Source organism: Stigmatopora argus, chromosome 15 (genome assembly GCF_051989625.1).
Source record: "Stigmatopora argus isolate UIUO_Sarg chromosome 15, RoL_Sarg_1.0, whole genome shotgun sequence".
Lineage (NCBI taxonomy): Eukaryota > Metazoa > Chordata > Actinopteri > Syngnathiformes > Syngnathidae > Stigmatopora > Stigmatopora argus.
The window spans coordinates 13,695,789-13,713,386 of NC_135401.1; the positions used below are offsets into that span (position 1 = coordinate 13,695,789).

The 17,598-nt window shown below is 39.8% G+C and overlaps 3 non-coding genes and 1 pseudogene across 3 annotated transcripts; 2 read left to right on the top strand and 2 right to left on the bottom strand.

Annotated features, from left to right (window-relative positions):
• Positions 1–443: 443 nt before the first annotated feature.
• On the bottom strand, positions 444–562 carry LOC144090416 (5S ribosomal RNA). Its single transcript, XR_013305387.1, has one exon. It is a non-coding gene; the product is annotated as a 5S ribosomal RNA (ribosomal RNA).
• Positions 563–7,937: 7,375 nt separating this feature from the next.
• LOC144090417 (5S ribosomal RNA) lies at positions 7,938–8,056 on the bottom strand. The gene has a single exon (XR_013305388.1). It is a non-coding gene; the product is annotated as a 5S ribosomal RNA (ribosomal RNA).
• Positions 8,057–13,164: 5,108 nt separating this feature from the next.
• LOC144090420 (5S ribosomal RNA) lies at positions 13,165–13,283 on the top strand (annotated as a pseudogene).
• Positions 13,284–16,067: 2,784 nt separating this feature from the next.
• On the top strand, positions 16,068–16,186 carry LOC144090392 (5S ribosomal RNA). Its single transcript, XR_013305363.1, has one exon. It is a non-coding gene; the product is annotated as a 5S ribosomal RNA (ribosomal RNA).
• Positions 16,187–17,598: the final 1,412 nt, after the last annotated feature.

The following is a 17,598-nucleotide window of genomic DNA, read 5'->3' on the forward strand; positions in this document are numbered from 1 at the left end:
AGTTTTAACATTAAATTGTCACAGCATTTTGGCCATCATTTGCCATAAGAATTTTGCACAACAATATTTTTCTAATGGTCAGACATAAATAAAGTTGTAATTAAATGTCTACCGAATATCCACTTCAAAATCAAAAAGATTACAAAAAATTACAGTTAATTTCAGATAGAAATTGCCAGGCCAAAACAAAAACAAAATAAAGACATTTAATTCACTTAATTCTTCCCAAAAATGTGTGTGGCATCTGCTTGACAGTTTTGAGATCAAGTGTTACAAGTGTGGCGTGTTCCGACATTCCGATGTGGAGTTTACATATTCAAGCCTGTGTTGGTTTTCTCTAGGTATATTCCGGTTTCTTCCCATATCACAAAAACATGCTTGGTCGATTATATAACGATTGAACGTGTGTGCGGTTTCTTTCTTATACACTAACCAAAACAAAAAGCTTACAGCACCTGGTATTCCCAGGCGGTCTCCCATCCAAGTACTAACCAGGCCCGATCCTGCTTAGCTTCCGAGATCGGACGAGATCGGGCGTGTTCAGGGTAGTATGGCCGTAAGCCAAAAGAACTTCTGAAAATTACTTATTTAAAAGTCTAAAGACCTGATTCGACAGCCTGTAGTATATAATCCTGCATGCGGTCTCCCAAAGTAATCATCAAATTCACCCCTCTTTGGCGACCAAGATAGAGCATTGGCAAGATAAAGGAACTCTTTGTTGGGGTTATTCTGGGATATTATTATATATGTGAATATTAATCATTATATGTATATGAGCTTTATTTCAATTGGGGACCGAGCAAGCTCGAGGTCACTCTCCATGGCAGCTGGCTCCGAGGACATTTCATTGTTTTTTCGACTATTCACCTGACAGATCACCGAGTTTCGGGCCGAGGACTGTTGATCTGAGTTCGCAATGAAGATCTGTGAAGGACTCTTAAATTGCTTTGACTTGGATTCCGGCAGATGGCGATAATCGAATCAACTTCCGAAAATACTCGCATATTGTTTCAAAATACTGTCGCTCGGTTCACCTTGTATAGAAATTATTATGCTTACTCGTGCAAATTCTTACGCAGTTGGTTTTGGTTTCCGACCTGATATGCAATTGTTGTGGCAGTTGTTTTTTTACCTTAATTGTGTTATTCGGTTAGCTTATGCAATTGGATTGAATAGATAACCTTGTAATTGTTTTGATTCGATGTCTTAAATTGGCAGGAGATGAATTCGGTCCTTTAGAATGTCACGGTGGCGAGGACGAGCCAGGACTGATTCTCACTTGCAAGTTAACGCCGGAGATGTGCCCGATGCCTTCCTTGTATTGATTTATATTATATTAAAGTATACCTATTAATAAACCTATCATTATTTAAATAAATAAAAATTCGACCAGCAGCATAAGAAAAGTGATCAGCTCAAGGGTAGATGTTGGAGGAGGTGCTGGCAGTGTGGAAACCCCGTTTTTGGGCGAAGGCAATTGATGAGAGGGTGTTCTCCCTATCTTTGCCTAGGTTTTCCCGGCTGCCCTGGTTTCCTCACACATTCCAAAAACATGCGTGGTAGTCTAGGGTAGCCACTTCAGGATCGACCCTGCCCTTTGGTAGCTGGGATCAGCTTCAGCACCCCTAAGATCCTCGTGAACATAAGTGTTAGGTTCAAACACCAGACATTTGTTTCACCAACCTGAAAAGAAGGAAATCACAGAGAATTTGAGTTAACTTTATTTAAAAAATGAGAGGTTCTCAGGACCGTTCGCGTCTCAGCCCTTCGAAACACTCTGAAGAAAATCTCCCCTCGCCTATTCTCTTATTGTGTTTTGGGAGTGTCCAAGTTACAGGAAGTTTCAAGCTGATCAAGGGAGAGATAGTTCTCTCCCAGTTACAAAAGGTTCTTTGATCATGACCATATGCCCCTTCAAGATAACATCTTTACAGTCTTATTCCTGATATCTTGCAACCCTCACAAAACAGACAAACAGACAGGCGTCGGCCCCCCTGGGTAGTTCCTCTTTGTTGAATAAGGTGAAACTTTTCCCAGGGGGTCAAGACATCCCCAATTCTATTAACTAACATTTCAACAGTCTAAACTAAAATCAGGATAACTTATTTACAATAATTCCAACATAACCCTCCTGTTTATCCGGATTCTTGTTATAAAATATCATCACCCATGACCTCTTCTTATCCGATTTTCGCATCACAGGATCACAAAAATAACAGAAAAACGTTACACTCAAAAGTCAACAAGGCATAGTGTTTAGCATCTGGGAACATGTCAGGCATTCCCATGAACTGCATTTCCTCCTCATCCCCAGATGCGTCGGCGTCGTCGTCATCCCGTGGTTCGCCTCCAGATGTCAATAAGGCATACATTTCTGATTTGACTGGTTGTATAGCATTTGTTATTAACCTTTCACATAACGCACGAATACAGGGAATGCAACAACAGCCACAAGTTGTGAGAATGGCAGCATAAACAGCGATTGACATTAAAACTGATACAACCAACTGTTTGTATCTGCCAAACATGCTACCAAATTCACCCCACATTGAGGTGTCGATTCCAGAATATTCTTTCATCTTGCTGTTGAGGGATCGAAGGCCCTCCAGGGCCTTGGTTAAACTCCCGTCAGCTGCTGTGTTGTTAGGGATGAACGTGCAGCATTGGTCGCCAAAGATGGAGGTCACGCCACCTTTCTCTGCCAGGATCATGTCAACAGCAATTCTGTTCTGGAAAGCCATCAAGAGGTCACCGACAACTGTTCATGGATGGCTGCAAACCCTTCCTCCGTCCTGTTCTGGAGTCGTGCAATTTGGTCAGCGAGTTTATACTCATCTGGTACACCGCAGGAAACTCCGATGTTGTTGATGTAGATTGGGTCCCCAGTCCCCATCCAAGAGCGGACCGCTTGGCTCTGCCTTTCCCGTGATGAGGCAGGACGTTTCCTGCACTTGTTTTCCAACTCGAGTCTCTGTGGGCGGGGCGTTCAGATACGCCCAGGCTGTCACTGACAGTCCAGTCACTGTGATGTGGATGGCAACAGCTTTCACTGTGGCTTCTGTATAGAGGTGCAAAGTCTATGGGAGGTCAGGGTTAAGTGAGGGGTGCTCGTGGCTGGTGAGTAGACGTCAGATGAGTTTCTTCACGGACAAGGGTTTTGACACCGTCCGACTTAGTCCTACTCAGAGTCACCTGTCTCGAATACCTTGACCTGAATCGACTTTGACTTTTCAGCGATCTTTGCTGCTGTGGAGGTTGGTGAGTTGGGCCACGAATGGGTCTTCCCATCGTGGAGAGAACCAGGACTTCATTTTTATGACTCGGATCAGGATCCAGTCACCTGGCTACACCACCTCCTGCAAGATAGACAAAAGATCACGGCACCTTACATGTTCTTTGGATAGTTTCTCTCCTTCATCTTCCCATAAAGGAAGTTGAAATGGTCTTCCAATAACTATCTAAAAAAGTGTTAATCTCGAGCTAGTTCTACCAGTTGTTTTGCCATGTTTTGCACTATGCTGTTTGAAAAATGAGCTCCATGATGATTCTGGAGATCCCATGTTCTTTACAGATTAATAAAATAACAAATTAAACAGTTCCTACAAAAATTTTAAAATAGGTATTTATACCTCTTCACCATACCTCCCCCCTGTTGAGACATTTATGGCTCAATTATGGAATACATTTTTGGTAGGTACGGTAGGCCTTTAGCTTTGTACAGTTCGTCTGCTGACTGTTCTTGAGATCGGCTCAGTTTTGTTGTTGTGTATGCTGCTGTGTTCTGTCGTTATCTTTAACACGTGCTTAACATTCATCATTATGTTTGTGAAAATTTAAATACCTTATCAGTCAAAATTAAACATGCTAGCTGATATTCTATTTTGAACACTGCTTCCTTGTTAAGATCAAAACCCATATTTGTTTTTTCCTCTTTCCTACAATTACACAAATTAACTAATCATACTAAGAATAGGAAAAATACAAAAAGCAAACCAGGCTGCTTTCTCCCCAGGAAAACAGCTTTCCCGTTCTCTGTAACAGTTTAGATTCACATCAATTAATATTCAGAAACAAAATGCACACATTTATAATTCTAAATAGAATTGAACCCAGTAAAATGTAACCACCCCTTGTTTGTCAGGGTCAATATTTTTAGCATAATTGTATCTTTTAGAGCAATTAAAACCCATTACTTTTAAAATGCATACTAATCAAGTCCCAAATTCATTTAACAATGTGTAATGCGTTGCATATTAACCTCAGTGTTTTTTAATTCAAAATATCCCAAACTAGTAGTCTTATTATCAAATGTAACATTCCATTGTCTTCGGAGTTTGCCAATCATCTCCTATAAAACTTCCTTAATCAATATTTTTCAATAGTCAGGCATAAAATTAAATTCTAGTTACATTTCTATCCATTGTAGTTTCTCTTTTCTCTCTAATTGTTTACTTCAAAAATATGTAAGAAGATCTAGTCACAATTGTTTACTTTAACTATCTGTAAGAAGGTGTAGTCTCAATTGAAACGCTTTTTTTTATATGGAGACAATAAAACCAATATAAAAAGTTCCTTATGGCTTACAGCATTGCTCCCCAAGCAATAATCTTTCCAATCAATATTGGAGTGCTTGCCATTTTATCTGATTACGTCAAAAAGTTTATCTTACCTGTCTCCTCACGTTTCAACTGAGAGAACCTTCTTACAGAGCACAAAATGGATCCGCTATTTTCATGTCTGCTGGTTTGGTCAGGAACATTTGCACTCTCATCCCGGGTTGCTCATCATGTTTCCTGTTGAGAAATGCAATCTCCCTCTGCCAACCCAAAATTAATGCGTTTCTTTAAAGTTTTTTCTTTTATGCAGACATATGTTTAGCCTCATCCTCCAGTTCCAATCGTGTAGTTAATAATGGTGTTTGGTATATTCCACTAAATTAGATTTCCATTTTTTTTTTTTTTTTTTTCGGAACGAAATATGGAAACTTTTGTCAATTCAGTCAATTATTCTGTTAACACAATTTGGATGCCATTATCACAATAAATCAATAGTACTTTGGAATTTGGTATCAAGCACTGTCTTTTCAGTGCTCCTAAATTTTGCATAGCAGATTTGTTTCTCCACTTCAAATTTCACGTTTGGAGTACTGCTGCTTTTACCATTAAAATTTCATTTGACTAAACAATTTTCCATAATTTTCATCAAAATTTGATTTCAAATTTCTAAATCATTTTCCACCTTGATATCTGATTGATTATATCTTGATGGTCGGCCAATTAGAAACACAAAAAGACAAACAATTTATCTAAATTTACCTAATAATTTGGATAAATGCCGTTTCTGCATTGTTTTCATGTTTGATATCATTAATAATTTGGATGATTCTTAATACTTAAGTCTAAATCGCAAATCACTCTCATATTTCTAAAACCCAATAGTTAAAGCTCTGGCTTAATTCCTATCCGCTCTAAGAAGGCAGTTTTATTTAAAATAAGAGCAATTTTCTGTGCTCACTATTACCTCAATTACAATTTAGGGAAAATAACCTTTCACTAGGCATTTCCTAATATAAATTTTAGTGTTTAATAAAAGACCCATAATTTTTCCACTAATATATATCATAACACTATCAACTATCTCTGTCTCTCTTGTGGTAGTCTTTCCTGCCCTTTGTTTTTGGTGTGAAGGGAGCAGTAAACTGTATGCCCCCCCCCTCTCCTTTTGTTTGCAAAGAGTGTGCTTAGCTTGAGGGGGGTCCGCATCTGTGAAGGGGGGGCTTCACCACCTTTTTTATCTATCTATCCCCTTACTTTTGTTAACCATTTGTTTTGCTACCTCCTGTTTTAGTCGTGCGCTATCATGTCGTCGCTGTGCGCGGGGAGGGTTGCCCCCGCATTCCCTGGCTATGTGGCCCTCTTTGCCGCACGACCAGCAGGCCCCCTTTCCCCCCCCTCGTCGTCGTGCTCCCCGCTTGCGTGTGGAGCCTCGCACGAGGAGAGCTGAAGAGGGACCACTGTTTTTTAACAGGCCTAATATAGTTATCTCTTCTCTTTTTTGTTTAGCTACTTTCTCAACCTCTTCTATTTGCCCTGCTATTCGCAACCACGCTTTGGTTTGATCATAACCTTGTTTTTGCATTTTACTTCGTTTTTTGTTACACGATTTTTCGATTTTTTGTTGTAGTTCATGGATATCTTTTATTATTAGTCTACCGGTGAACCCATATTTTTTTTACCCAATAACGCAAGGATTCCACCGCGTCGGGATCCTCTCTATGGACTATCTTCCAGTCTTTAGACGCAAGTTCCGAGAGGAATTCCTCTTTTTTACTTGTTTTACTTTGTACTTTACCCATTTTTGAATAAAATTTAGTCCCAGTGGGTCTTTGCACCTATAGTGCACTAACACTGGGTTTAGACAACAGGATGTCGATAAATTCCTTTAGTGGTAAACTCACTTCAACCTTTTCAGGCGGAGTTTCGCGTCTACATACATCCACTAGAGGTCGACATTTGTCTCCTGTTGTTTGATATGAGATACAAATCACCAAATGGTAAAATGTATTTCCAAACACACTTTTTGCACGTTCACTCCTTTTAATTCGCAACCAAGGCTCCGCAAACCTTTACAGAGTTTAATTAGTCTTTTGCAACTAAGGGGGTCTGTTACGCCGCGGATGTTTGTTGTTTGAATTTTACCTGATAGGGCCTAGGATTCTCAGGGCTTTTATTTCTTTAATCAGGACTCCGCTATCCTTTACAGAGTTTAATTAGTCTTTTCCAACTAAGGGTGTCTGTTACGCCTGCGGATTTTTAATTTACTTCGTTCTCATTCATTCCTTTTTTAAACAAAATTTTACTCACGATTCTCTGCGTCCTCGGTATCCCTTCAACCTTTGGACCCCAGCCCGTAAGGAAGAAACAGTCCTGGAAAAGGATCTTTATGCTGTGGCCACAGACTTTTCTGGATCTTGCTCACCCGCTGGGATCCTTAGGTATCTTGGAATCCGGCTCGAAGGACCAATTAAATGTTAGGTTCAAACACCAGACATTTGTTTCACCAACCTGAAAAGAAGGAAATCACAGAGAATTTGAGTTAACTTTATTTAAAAAATGAGAGGTTCTCAGGACCGTTCGCGTCTCAGCCCTTCGAAACACTCTGAAGAAAATCTCCCCTCGCCTATTCTCTTATTGTGTTTTGGGAGTGTCCAAGTTACAGGAAGTTTCAAGCTGATCAAGGGAGAGATAGTTCTCTCCCAGTTACAAAAGGTTCTTTGATCATGACCATATGCCCCTTCAAGATAACATCTTTACAGTCTTATTCCTGATATCTTGCAACCCTCACAAAACAGACAAACAGACAGGCGTCGGCCCCCCTGGGTAGTTCCTCTTTGTTGAATAAGGTGAAACTTTTCCCAGGGGGTCAAGACATCCCCAATTCTATTAACTAACATTTCAACAGTCTAAACTAAAATCAGGATAACTTATTTACAATAATTCCAACAATAAGTGGTTCAGAGGAAACTGGTCGATGTTAATCCATTTTGCAAAATTGTCAAAAACCAAGGCTAATAAAGAACCAATAGTGCCTATCGTGGGATTTAACAATATATCGGACATTTACAGGTCAAGAGAAACAATATTTTAAAGCCCAATATCAATATTGGAAAATAATACGCAGGGAAAAGTGCAACAATACCTCCTTAATTCTTCCCAAAAATGTGTGGGGAATCTCCTTGACAGTTTTGAGATCAAGTGTTACAACTGTGGCGGGTTTCTACCTTTCTGTGTGGAGTTTGCATATTTAAGCTTGTGTGGGTTTTCCATAGGTATACTCTGGTTTCCTCCCACATCACAAAACATGCTTGGTCGATTATTTAACGATTGAACGTGTGTGCGGTTTCTTTCTTATACACCAACCAAAACAAAAACAAAAAAAGCTTACAGCACCTGGTATTCCCAGGCGGTCTCCCTTCCAAGTACTAACCAGGCCCGACCCTGCTTAGCTTCCGAGATCGGAGGAGATCGGGCGTGTTCAGGGTAGTATGGCCGTAAGCCGAGAGGGCTAATGAAAAATTCTTATTTAAAAGTCTAAAGACCTGATTTGACAGCCTGTATAATCTTCCACGCGGTCTCCCAAAGTAATCATCAAATGTGCCCTCTTTGGCGACCAAGCTAGAGCATTCGCAAGATAAAACGGCTGTTTACCAATAGGGAAGGGAACTATTAAAAAAAAAATCGACCGGTAGCATAAGAAAAGTGGTCAGCTCAAGGGTAGATGTTGGAGGAGGTGCTGGCAGTGTGAAAACCCCGTTTTTGGGCGAAGGCAATCGATGAGAGGGTGTTCTCCCCGCAGTGGCGGGCCGTCAGGGCCTTCAAGGCCTTCTCTGCTGGCCTAAGAAATATCTGAATCATATTATATTTTGTCCATCAATACTTATTATTCCAAATGGTCTGTTAGCTTCCTTTCATTGCTTTCCCCCCTGGTTGCACTGCTTCCAGATGTGTGTTTTCATATTGAAGCATTTAACCAATCACATTTCAGCCATTATTCATTGCCAGATCAGATCTGCCTCAAAGCCTTCACAATCAGTTCTTGCGGGCTCTGCTGCATTAAACTAGACTGTTGCTTTTAACCAATCAGATTTCGAGTTGGCAACCCCACAATGATTTTTCATAGGCGTTAGCATTTTGTTGGCTGGGACATGTCCTTGCTTTCACAAACTATGATTGGCTAGTAGGCGGGCCAAAGCAGTACCCGAGGCAGCCGAGATCGCAAACGCCACCCACTATGGCCGACAGAAGCAAAAACAAATGGATTCTGTTTGCTCACAAAGCTATTTTCCAGATGGACTTTTCCAGAAAAAAATGGACATCATTAAGAAAGGGCGGTCAACTCCGAAGCTAGCAAGCCTGTTACAGCCGGTAAAATGGTGTGGGGCACTTTCAGCCCGCTAACTTAGCTCCACAAGCAAATAGTATATTGTTGTGTTGATTTAAAGCTATTTTCAAAATGGACTATGCCGGAAATATGACAGGACAGGCTCGACTTTCATCATTAGCTTTGATGGCGATAGGAAAGAAGGAAGAAAGAAAGGAGGATGGATATTGTGTAAAAAGGATTTTTGGTGAGTAAAATATTGCTATATTCCTAAAAAATATTTCAATTGTGGGCCAAGTTCTGATATCTGAAAAGCTCCAGTGTTTGTATTTAATCACAAAATGCTGCTAGGAAGTGGATTTTACCCCAGTTTAATTTTTGGCGTTTCACCATTGACGTCCATCGCTGTCTTTTCCCGGGAAAAATCACCCGCCTGGCCTGGTTGTAATGTCTCAAAAGCTCCAGTATTTGTATTCAATCAATAAATGATGCTAGGAAGTGGATTTTACCTAATTTTAGTGCATTTTTTGTCATTTCACGTATGGACGTATTGACGTTCATCGCTGTCTTTTTACCGGGGAAATGATACTCCAGGCCCGGTTCTGATGTCTAAAAAGCTCCAGTATTTGTATTTAATCAATAACTGTTGTTTTCGGCTGGATTTTACCCAATTTTCGGGCAATGTTTGCCCGTACGCCATTGACGTTCATCGCTGTCTTTTCCCGGGAAAATCACCCCCTGGCCTGGTTTTAATGTCTGAAAAGCTCATTAATCATGTAATGCTGCTAGGAAGTGGATTTTACCCCATTTTTGTGCATTAATTTATTGATTATTTTTTGTGTGTCGCAGCTGTAGCTGCAGTAGAGGTTTTATAGCCATAAAATAGTTTTTGAGGGTTGGATTGATTCGTTGAAGGCGCTACCAGAAAATGCACCGACCGCCACTGATATATATGTATATGTGTGTATATATATATATATATATATATATATATATATATATATATATATATATATATATATATATATCAGTGGCGGTCCGTGAATTTCCTAGCGACGCCTTCAGCTGACGGAATCAATGCAACCCTCAAAAAATATTTTATGGCTATAAAACCTCTACTGCAGTTACAGCTGCGACACATAAAAAATTATCAATAATAAACTCCTACAATTGAAATATTATTTAGGAATATAGCCATATTTTACTCACCAAAAATCATTTTTAACTGTACACAATATCCATCCTCCTTTCTTTCCTCCTTCTTTTCTATCGCTGACGGAATCAATCCAACCCTCAAAAACTATTTTATGGCTATAAAACCTCTACTGCAGCTACAGCTGCGACACGTAAAAAATCATCAATAATAACCTCATACAATTGAAATATTATTTAGGAATATAGCCATATTTTATTCACCAAAAATCATTTTTACCTGTACACAATATCCATCCTCCTTTCTTTCCTCCTTCTTTTCTATCGCTGACGGAATCAATCCAACCCTCAAAAACTATTTCATGGCTATAAAACCTCTACTGCAGCTACAGCTGCGACACGTAAAAAATCATCAATAATAACCTCATACAATTGAAATATTATTTAGGAATATAGCCATATTTTACTCACCAAAAATCCTTTTTAACTGTACACAATATCCATCCTCCTTTCTTTCCTCCTTTGCTATCGCCATCGAAGCTAATGCTGAAAGTGGAGCCTGTCCTGTCCTATTTCTGGCATACGTTTTTATTCAATTTAGTGCTGAAAATGTTCGTTCCCGGTTGTGACAGGCTTGCTTGCTTTGGAGTTTTCCGACCTTTCTTAAGGATGTCCAGCTTTTTGGTCAGTGTACTAAATGAAAGAAAGAAAGCGCACACACATTCAATTGTTAAATAATCGACCAAGCATGTTTTTGTGATTTGGGAGGAAACCGGAGTATACCTAGAGAAAACCCACACAGGCTTGGATTTGAAAACTCCACATACAAAGCTTGAAACTTGTCACACTTGTAACACTTGATCTCAAAACTGTCAAGCAGATGCCGCACACATTTTTGGGAAGAATTAAGTACAGTGGTACCTCGTCATACGACCGCTCGTCATACAAAATTCTCGTCTTATGGCGGAAATTTCGATCGAATAATTCGCCCGTCATGCGATCAAAATTTCGTGATGCGACCAAGCCAGGAGGCCATGGCACTGTCTTTTTTGCATATCTTTCGTGTATAACAATATCTACGAGCACGGAACGATTAATTCAGACGAGTTTCTCCTACGACCAGGAAACGCACAATGTGCATGCGCGGGCAAAAAGAGGGCTTTCTGGGTAATGAATTATACTCGTGCACACAACACCCATAGGCAATGGCAACCTTTCTCAGAATAAAACTTCATTACCCACAATCAATACGTGGGTAAGCTCAACTATTGTATTTCCTGTTATTCTTTCTAAGGAAAGAAGCTCCCGCGATCGTTCTTTAATGACTATTTCTCGTTGGCAAGTGGTCGTGCGTTATCCTATTTTGAGGACATTTGTGTGCATAATTTTGGGAATATTTTGAAGGCAATACAACAGCAAACAGTCCATCGATAGCGAACGTGAGGGTGGAGGCGTGGCAAACCGCCAACCCGGAAAACGAAGGTAACGAAAGATTACAACAAAATTAGAATTCAGTTTTGTGTAAAGTTACATTAAACATATGTTTGAGTGTCTGTATATATTAATCCAAGTTCATTTAAAAAATGTTGTTCCGTTTACGAGTGCGTTGTCGTGGGAACAAAAACGATCCTATCCCCCCCACCCCCCCACGCCCCCAAACGTCTCTGTCTCCCGTCGGCGAAATCTGCCCAATTTTAGTAAGATTAAACACATTTTATTACTATTAAACCACTAGTTATGTGTTACTTTGTTAATAGGTGGCGAATTAGAAGAAATAAATTAAAAAATCCAATCCAATATCCTGTTTTTGGTGTTTTTTCAGAGGGCTGGAACGAATTAATTTGTTTTCCATTAATTTCAATGGAAAACGTCCGCTCGAGTTACGAGAATCTCGTCATACGATCTCAGTCTCGGAACGGATTACGATCGTATGTCGAGGTACCACTGTAGAGTGTTTTTGTTTGTTTTGGCCTGGCAATTGATATCTGAAATCAACTGTAATTTCTTGTTATCGTTTCGATGTTGAAGGGGTGTATATTCGGTAGACATTTAATTTCAACTTTTTGTGTGATGTGCAAAGTTCTTATAGCAGATGATGGACAAACTGCAGTGACTAATTAATGTTAAATTTTTGCAACAAAGCTGTGAGATTGTGGTATTTTTTAATTTCAAACAATTGGTTTTAATATGCACCATGATGCACATTATTGAATGAATTTGGAGTTCTTGATTAGCATGCATTTCACAGTTATGTGGCTTAGTTGATGTAAGGAGTGCTGTTATACGTAACCAGACTTAATGTACTATTCCTTGCTAAAAGGGAGAGTTGGTGGTTCATTTCCATTAAGAAATATAAATGAATTCATTGTTTGTTTCTGAATAAATTCCTTTTAAACTGAAACCCACACACTAATATTCAAATAACGCCCACGTTTGCCTGTTGGAAAATAATTTATAAATGGGAGTCAGGTATCGGAGGTTGTCATTTCTTGCAATAAAGCACGCTGGTGTGAGAGTTGATCCTGAGGGCCTCAGTCTGTCTGTGTGTCTCCGTCTCTCTTCAAAAGAAATCCTCCAGGACAGAAAACGAGGTCGAAAAAGAACAAATGCCAATAGGGTGTAGGGGTGCTGGAGTTTATCCCAGCTACCAAAGGGCAGTCAGCTAAGAAACCGTGTCGACCCTGAACTGGCTGCTAGGCAGTACTAGGACACATCTAGACAAACAATGATTTGCACACACTGATACCTAGGGACAATTTGGAGTGTTTAATTAGTCTACCACGCGTGTTTTTGGGATGTGTGAGGAAACCAGGGCACCTGGAGAAAATCTACGTAAATATGGAAAGAACACCCTCTCATCGGTCGGCTTTGCCCAAAAACAGGTTCCAGCACCTTCCCCAACCTCTGCCCCTGAGATAAGAACTTTTCTCATGCTGCCAATTGAAACATTTTTTAAGTAGTTCCTTTCACTAGTTGGTATACACCCATTCTACCTTGTGAATGCGCTATCTTAGCCGCTAAAGGGGGGCGAATCTGATGATTACTTTGGGAGACCGCATCCAGGATTATACGTACAGGCTATCGCATCAGGTCCTCGGTCTTTTAAATAGGTATCTTTCATGGAGTCTGATGGCTTATGGCCATACTACCCTGAACACGCCAGATCACGTCCAATCTTGGAAGCTAAGCAGATTCGGGCCTGGTTAGTACTTGAATGGGAGACCACCTGGGAATATCAGTTACTGTAAGCTTTTTGGTTGGTGTATATGAAAGAAAGACACCGCACACACATTCATTCGTTAAATCATTGACCAAGCATGTTTTTGTTATGTGGGAGGAAACCGGAGTATACCTAGTGAAAACCCACACAAGCTTAAATATGCAAACTCCACATAGAAAGGTAGAAACCCGCCACAGTTGTAACACTTGATCTCAAAACTGTCAAGGAGATTACGCACACATTTTTGGGAAGAATTAAGGAGGTATTGTTTTTTGTTTGTTTGTTTTTTTGGCTGAGGAGTTGCCTTTTCCCTGTTTATTTTTTTCCAATACTGATATTGGGCTTTAAAATACTGTTTCTCTTGAACTGTAAATATCTTATATATTGTGAAATCCTACCATAGGCACTATTGATTACTCATTTGTACAAATTAGCATTGGTTTTTGACAATTTTGCAAAATGGAGTAACTCTGAAGAATGTGTTGTATGCTTTATACTGATCAATGTTGTAGTACTTTTATTTTCAATAACACATCCTAGGATGCAGAAGCTACTGTCGCCTCAAAACGACACAAAGAATTGGCCGCACAATTAAAAGAACAGTCTGATGTTGACTTTGTAATCTCTGTTTGAGTTCCTAGTACTTTTGTAAATGGAAAACTTTTGTTGTTTCTGTTTGTTTCTTTTAGTATGCTTTAGAATCTTTTTTCCCCTTGAAAGTGAGGGATTTTTTTTGACGTTTTAGTTGTTACGTGCATTCTACTCTCTCTTGTGTTTTAAAGTGTATATTTCATTCATTTTATTCTCTCATAATAGCTTTTTATTGCTTTTGAATGTGTACTTTTATAGCATGTTGGACTCTTCCTTGCTTAGAAGAAGGTACTGATGGATACTTGCGTGTGAGAGACTAAGATCGTGAACTGTAGAAGAAAGAATTGCAAGAAGAACTTCAACTGCAGACAATCTAGTCAAAGAGGATTTGATTTTTATACTACTTATTCTTTCTGTTTTTTTGTTACCATAATCAAGTAGAATGCACGGTATGTTTTTTTTCTTCTTGTGCATGTCAAAATTGAGAACGTTTTTTACCATACCAAGGGTTTAGATGTGTGTTATTTTTACTTAATTTGAGGAGACAGACAAACATTCACGCTCACACTTATACCTAGTGGCAAGTTAGAGTGTTCAACCAGCCTACCATGTGTGTTTTTGGAATTGGATTGGATAACTTTATTCATCCTGTATGTAAGAGGAAACCAGAGTACCCAGAGAAATCCCACACAAGCCCAGAGAGAACATGCAAACTCCACACAGGTGGACCGACCTGGGATTAAACCCAGGCCTGCAGAACTGTGAGGCCGATGCGCTAACTACTCAGCTGGCAGGTCGCTCTCAAAAGTGCACAAGGAAAAAAAATCCTAATTTAAATCTATTAAGATTTCGGTTTTTAGTTTTTAAATCACTATGCTTGTAATAAGATATTTACCATTCAGTAGGTGCTCGAGATCTAATGTTGATGAAGCCCAAAATGATTCCGTGTGGGGCGCTTTCTCTATCTTTTTCTCCCTACCCACTGGGAGTGTGTTATGGGGATACTGCCTCTCCAGTCTCCCCAGAATCATATTCTTCTGGTCTTTCTCCTCCGCTGACCAAAATTCAATTTTGTGTTGCAACTCCTCGCTCGATAAGGACAGCGAGTAAGGACGACTACTTCTAGAGTCATATGACCTCTGTCGGAATCCTTACCTTTGACTAAGCCATCAACTATGTAGAGGCAACCCGTTTCATAAATTTTCTATATTTATTTTACATTTAATATTTTTGGATGAGCCGGCGAGAGTGGTTAGCACGTTGGCCTCACAGCTCTGAGGTCCTGGGTTCAAAACCAGGTCACATCTATACCTGTGTAGAGACTGCATGTTTTTTTCTTTGTGTATGTCAAAATTGTGAAGTTTTATTTTTTTATTTGATTTTTTTACCATACCAAGGGTTTAAATATGTGTTGTTTTTACTTAATTTGAGGAGACAGACTGTGTGGGTTTCCTCCGGGTACTCCAGATTCCTCCCACATTCCACAGACATGCATGGTAGGTTGATTGGACACATTAAATTGCCCCTAGGTATGAATGTGAGCATGAATGTTGGTTTGTCTCCTCGTGCGCTGCGGTCGGCTGGCCACCGATTCAGGGTGTCCCCCGCCTCTGGCCCGGAGACAGGTGGGATAGGCTCCATCACCCCCGAGACCCTAATGAGGATAAAGCGGTTCAGAAAATGAGATGGAGATGAGATATTTTTGGATCTGGGTGAGACTTAATACATTTTAAAATAGTCATCGACCAGTTTCCTCTGAACCACTTTTGTTCACGAGGATCGTAGGGGTGCTGAAGCTTATCCCAGCTACCAAAGGGCAGGGTCGATCCTGAAGTGGCTACCCTAGACTACCACGCATGTTTTTGGAATGTGTGAGGAAACCAGGGCAGCCGGCAAAACCTATGCAAAGATGGGGAGAACACCCTCTCATCGACTGCCTTCGCCCAAAAACGGGGTTTCCTAAAGCCTGGCCGGGTTAACCGCACTTCCAGCACCTCCCCCAACATCTGCCTTTGAGCTGACCACTTTTCTTATGCTGCCGATCGAATTTTTTTTTTTAAATAGTTCCTTTCCCTGTTGGTAAACAGCCACTGCAGATGCTCTATCTTGGTCGCCAAAGAAGGGCGAATTTGATGATTACTTTGGGAGACCGCATGCAGGATTATACAGGCTGTCAAATCAGGTTTTTAGACTTTTAAATAAGTAATTTTCAGAGTTCCTTTCGGCTTACGGCCATACTACCCTGAACACGCCCGATCTCGTCCGATCTCGGAAGCTAAGCAGGGTCGGGCCTGGTTAGTACTTGGATGGGAGACCGCCTGGGAATACCAGGTGCTGTAAGCTTTTTTGGTTTTGGTTGGTGTATAAGAAAGAAACCGCACACACGTTCAATCGTTACATAATCGACCAAGCATGTTTTTGTGATGTGGGAGGAAACCAGAGTATACCTATGGAAAACCCACACAAGCTTAAATATGCAAACTCCACACAGAAAGGTAGAAACCTGCCACAGTTGTAACACTTGATCTCAAACAAGCAGATGCCGCACACATTTTTGGGAAAAATTAAGTAGTGTTTATATATATATATATATATATATATATATATATATATATATATATATATATATATATATATATATATATATATATATATATATTTAAAAAAACACTACTTAATTCTTCCCAAAAATGTGTGCGGCATCTTCATATTCATATATATGAATTCAACTGTAATTTCTTGTAAACTTTTCGATGTCGAAGTGGCGGATATTTGGGAGACATTTAATTACAACTTTATTTATGTGTAACCAGTAGAAAAATATTGTTGTGCAAAATTCATATAGCACATGATGGACAAACTGAAAATGTAATGTTAAAATTTTGCAACAAAGCTGTGAAATTGGGCTATTTTTAATTTCCAACAACTGGTTTTGATACAAAACACGATGCACATTATTGAATGAATTTGGAATCATTGATTAGCATGCATTTTAGTTATGTGGTTTTATTGATGTTTGGAGTACAGTTGTATGTAGCCAGACTTAATATACGATTCCTTGCTAAAAGGGAGAATTGGTGGTTCATTTCCATTAAGTAATATAAAGTAATTCATAATTTGGGCGGTCCGGCGGATGAGTGGTTAGCGGGTCGGCTTCACAGTGGGGGTTCAAATCCAGATCGGTCCACCTGTGTGGAGTTTGCATGTTCTCCGCGGGCCTGCATGGGTTTTCCCTGGGTACTTCAGTTTCCTCCCACATTCCAAAAACATGCATGGTAGGTTGATTGGGAACTCTAAATTGCCCATAGGTATGAATGTGAGCATGAATGTTGGTTTGTCTCCTCGTGCCCTGCAATTGGCTGGCCACCAATTCAGGGTGCCCCCCCACCTCATGCCTGAAGTCAGCTGGGATAGGCTCCATCACCCCCTGCGACCCTTCTAAGGATAAAGCGGTTCGGAATATGAATCATAAATATAGGAGACTATTTGCATTTTTTGCATTTTTTAATACATTAAAATAAAAAGAAATATGAAAATACTTGCTATTAAGACCCTCAAAAAGATATTCAACTGTGGTTAATGAATTAACGTTGGGTATAACAGATTGACAAACATTACTGAAAACCGCTATCTTGTTCTGTTCTTATAAATAGTTTTATAAAAAAAACAGGTCTGCAGAAATATTAACTCTTTTAATGCTATTGATGACAATAGATATCCATTCGGGCTGTTTTCATACATTTGCTATGAATTAA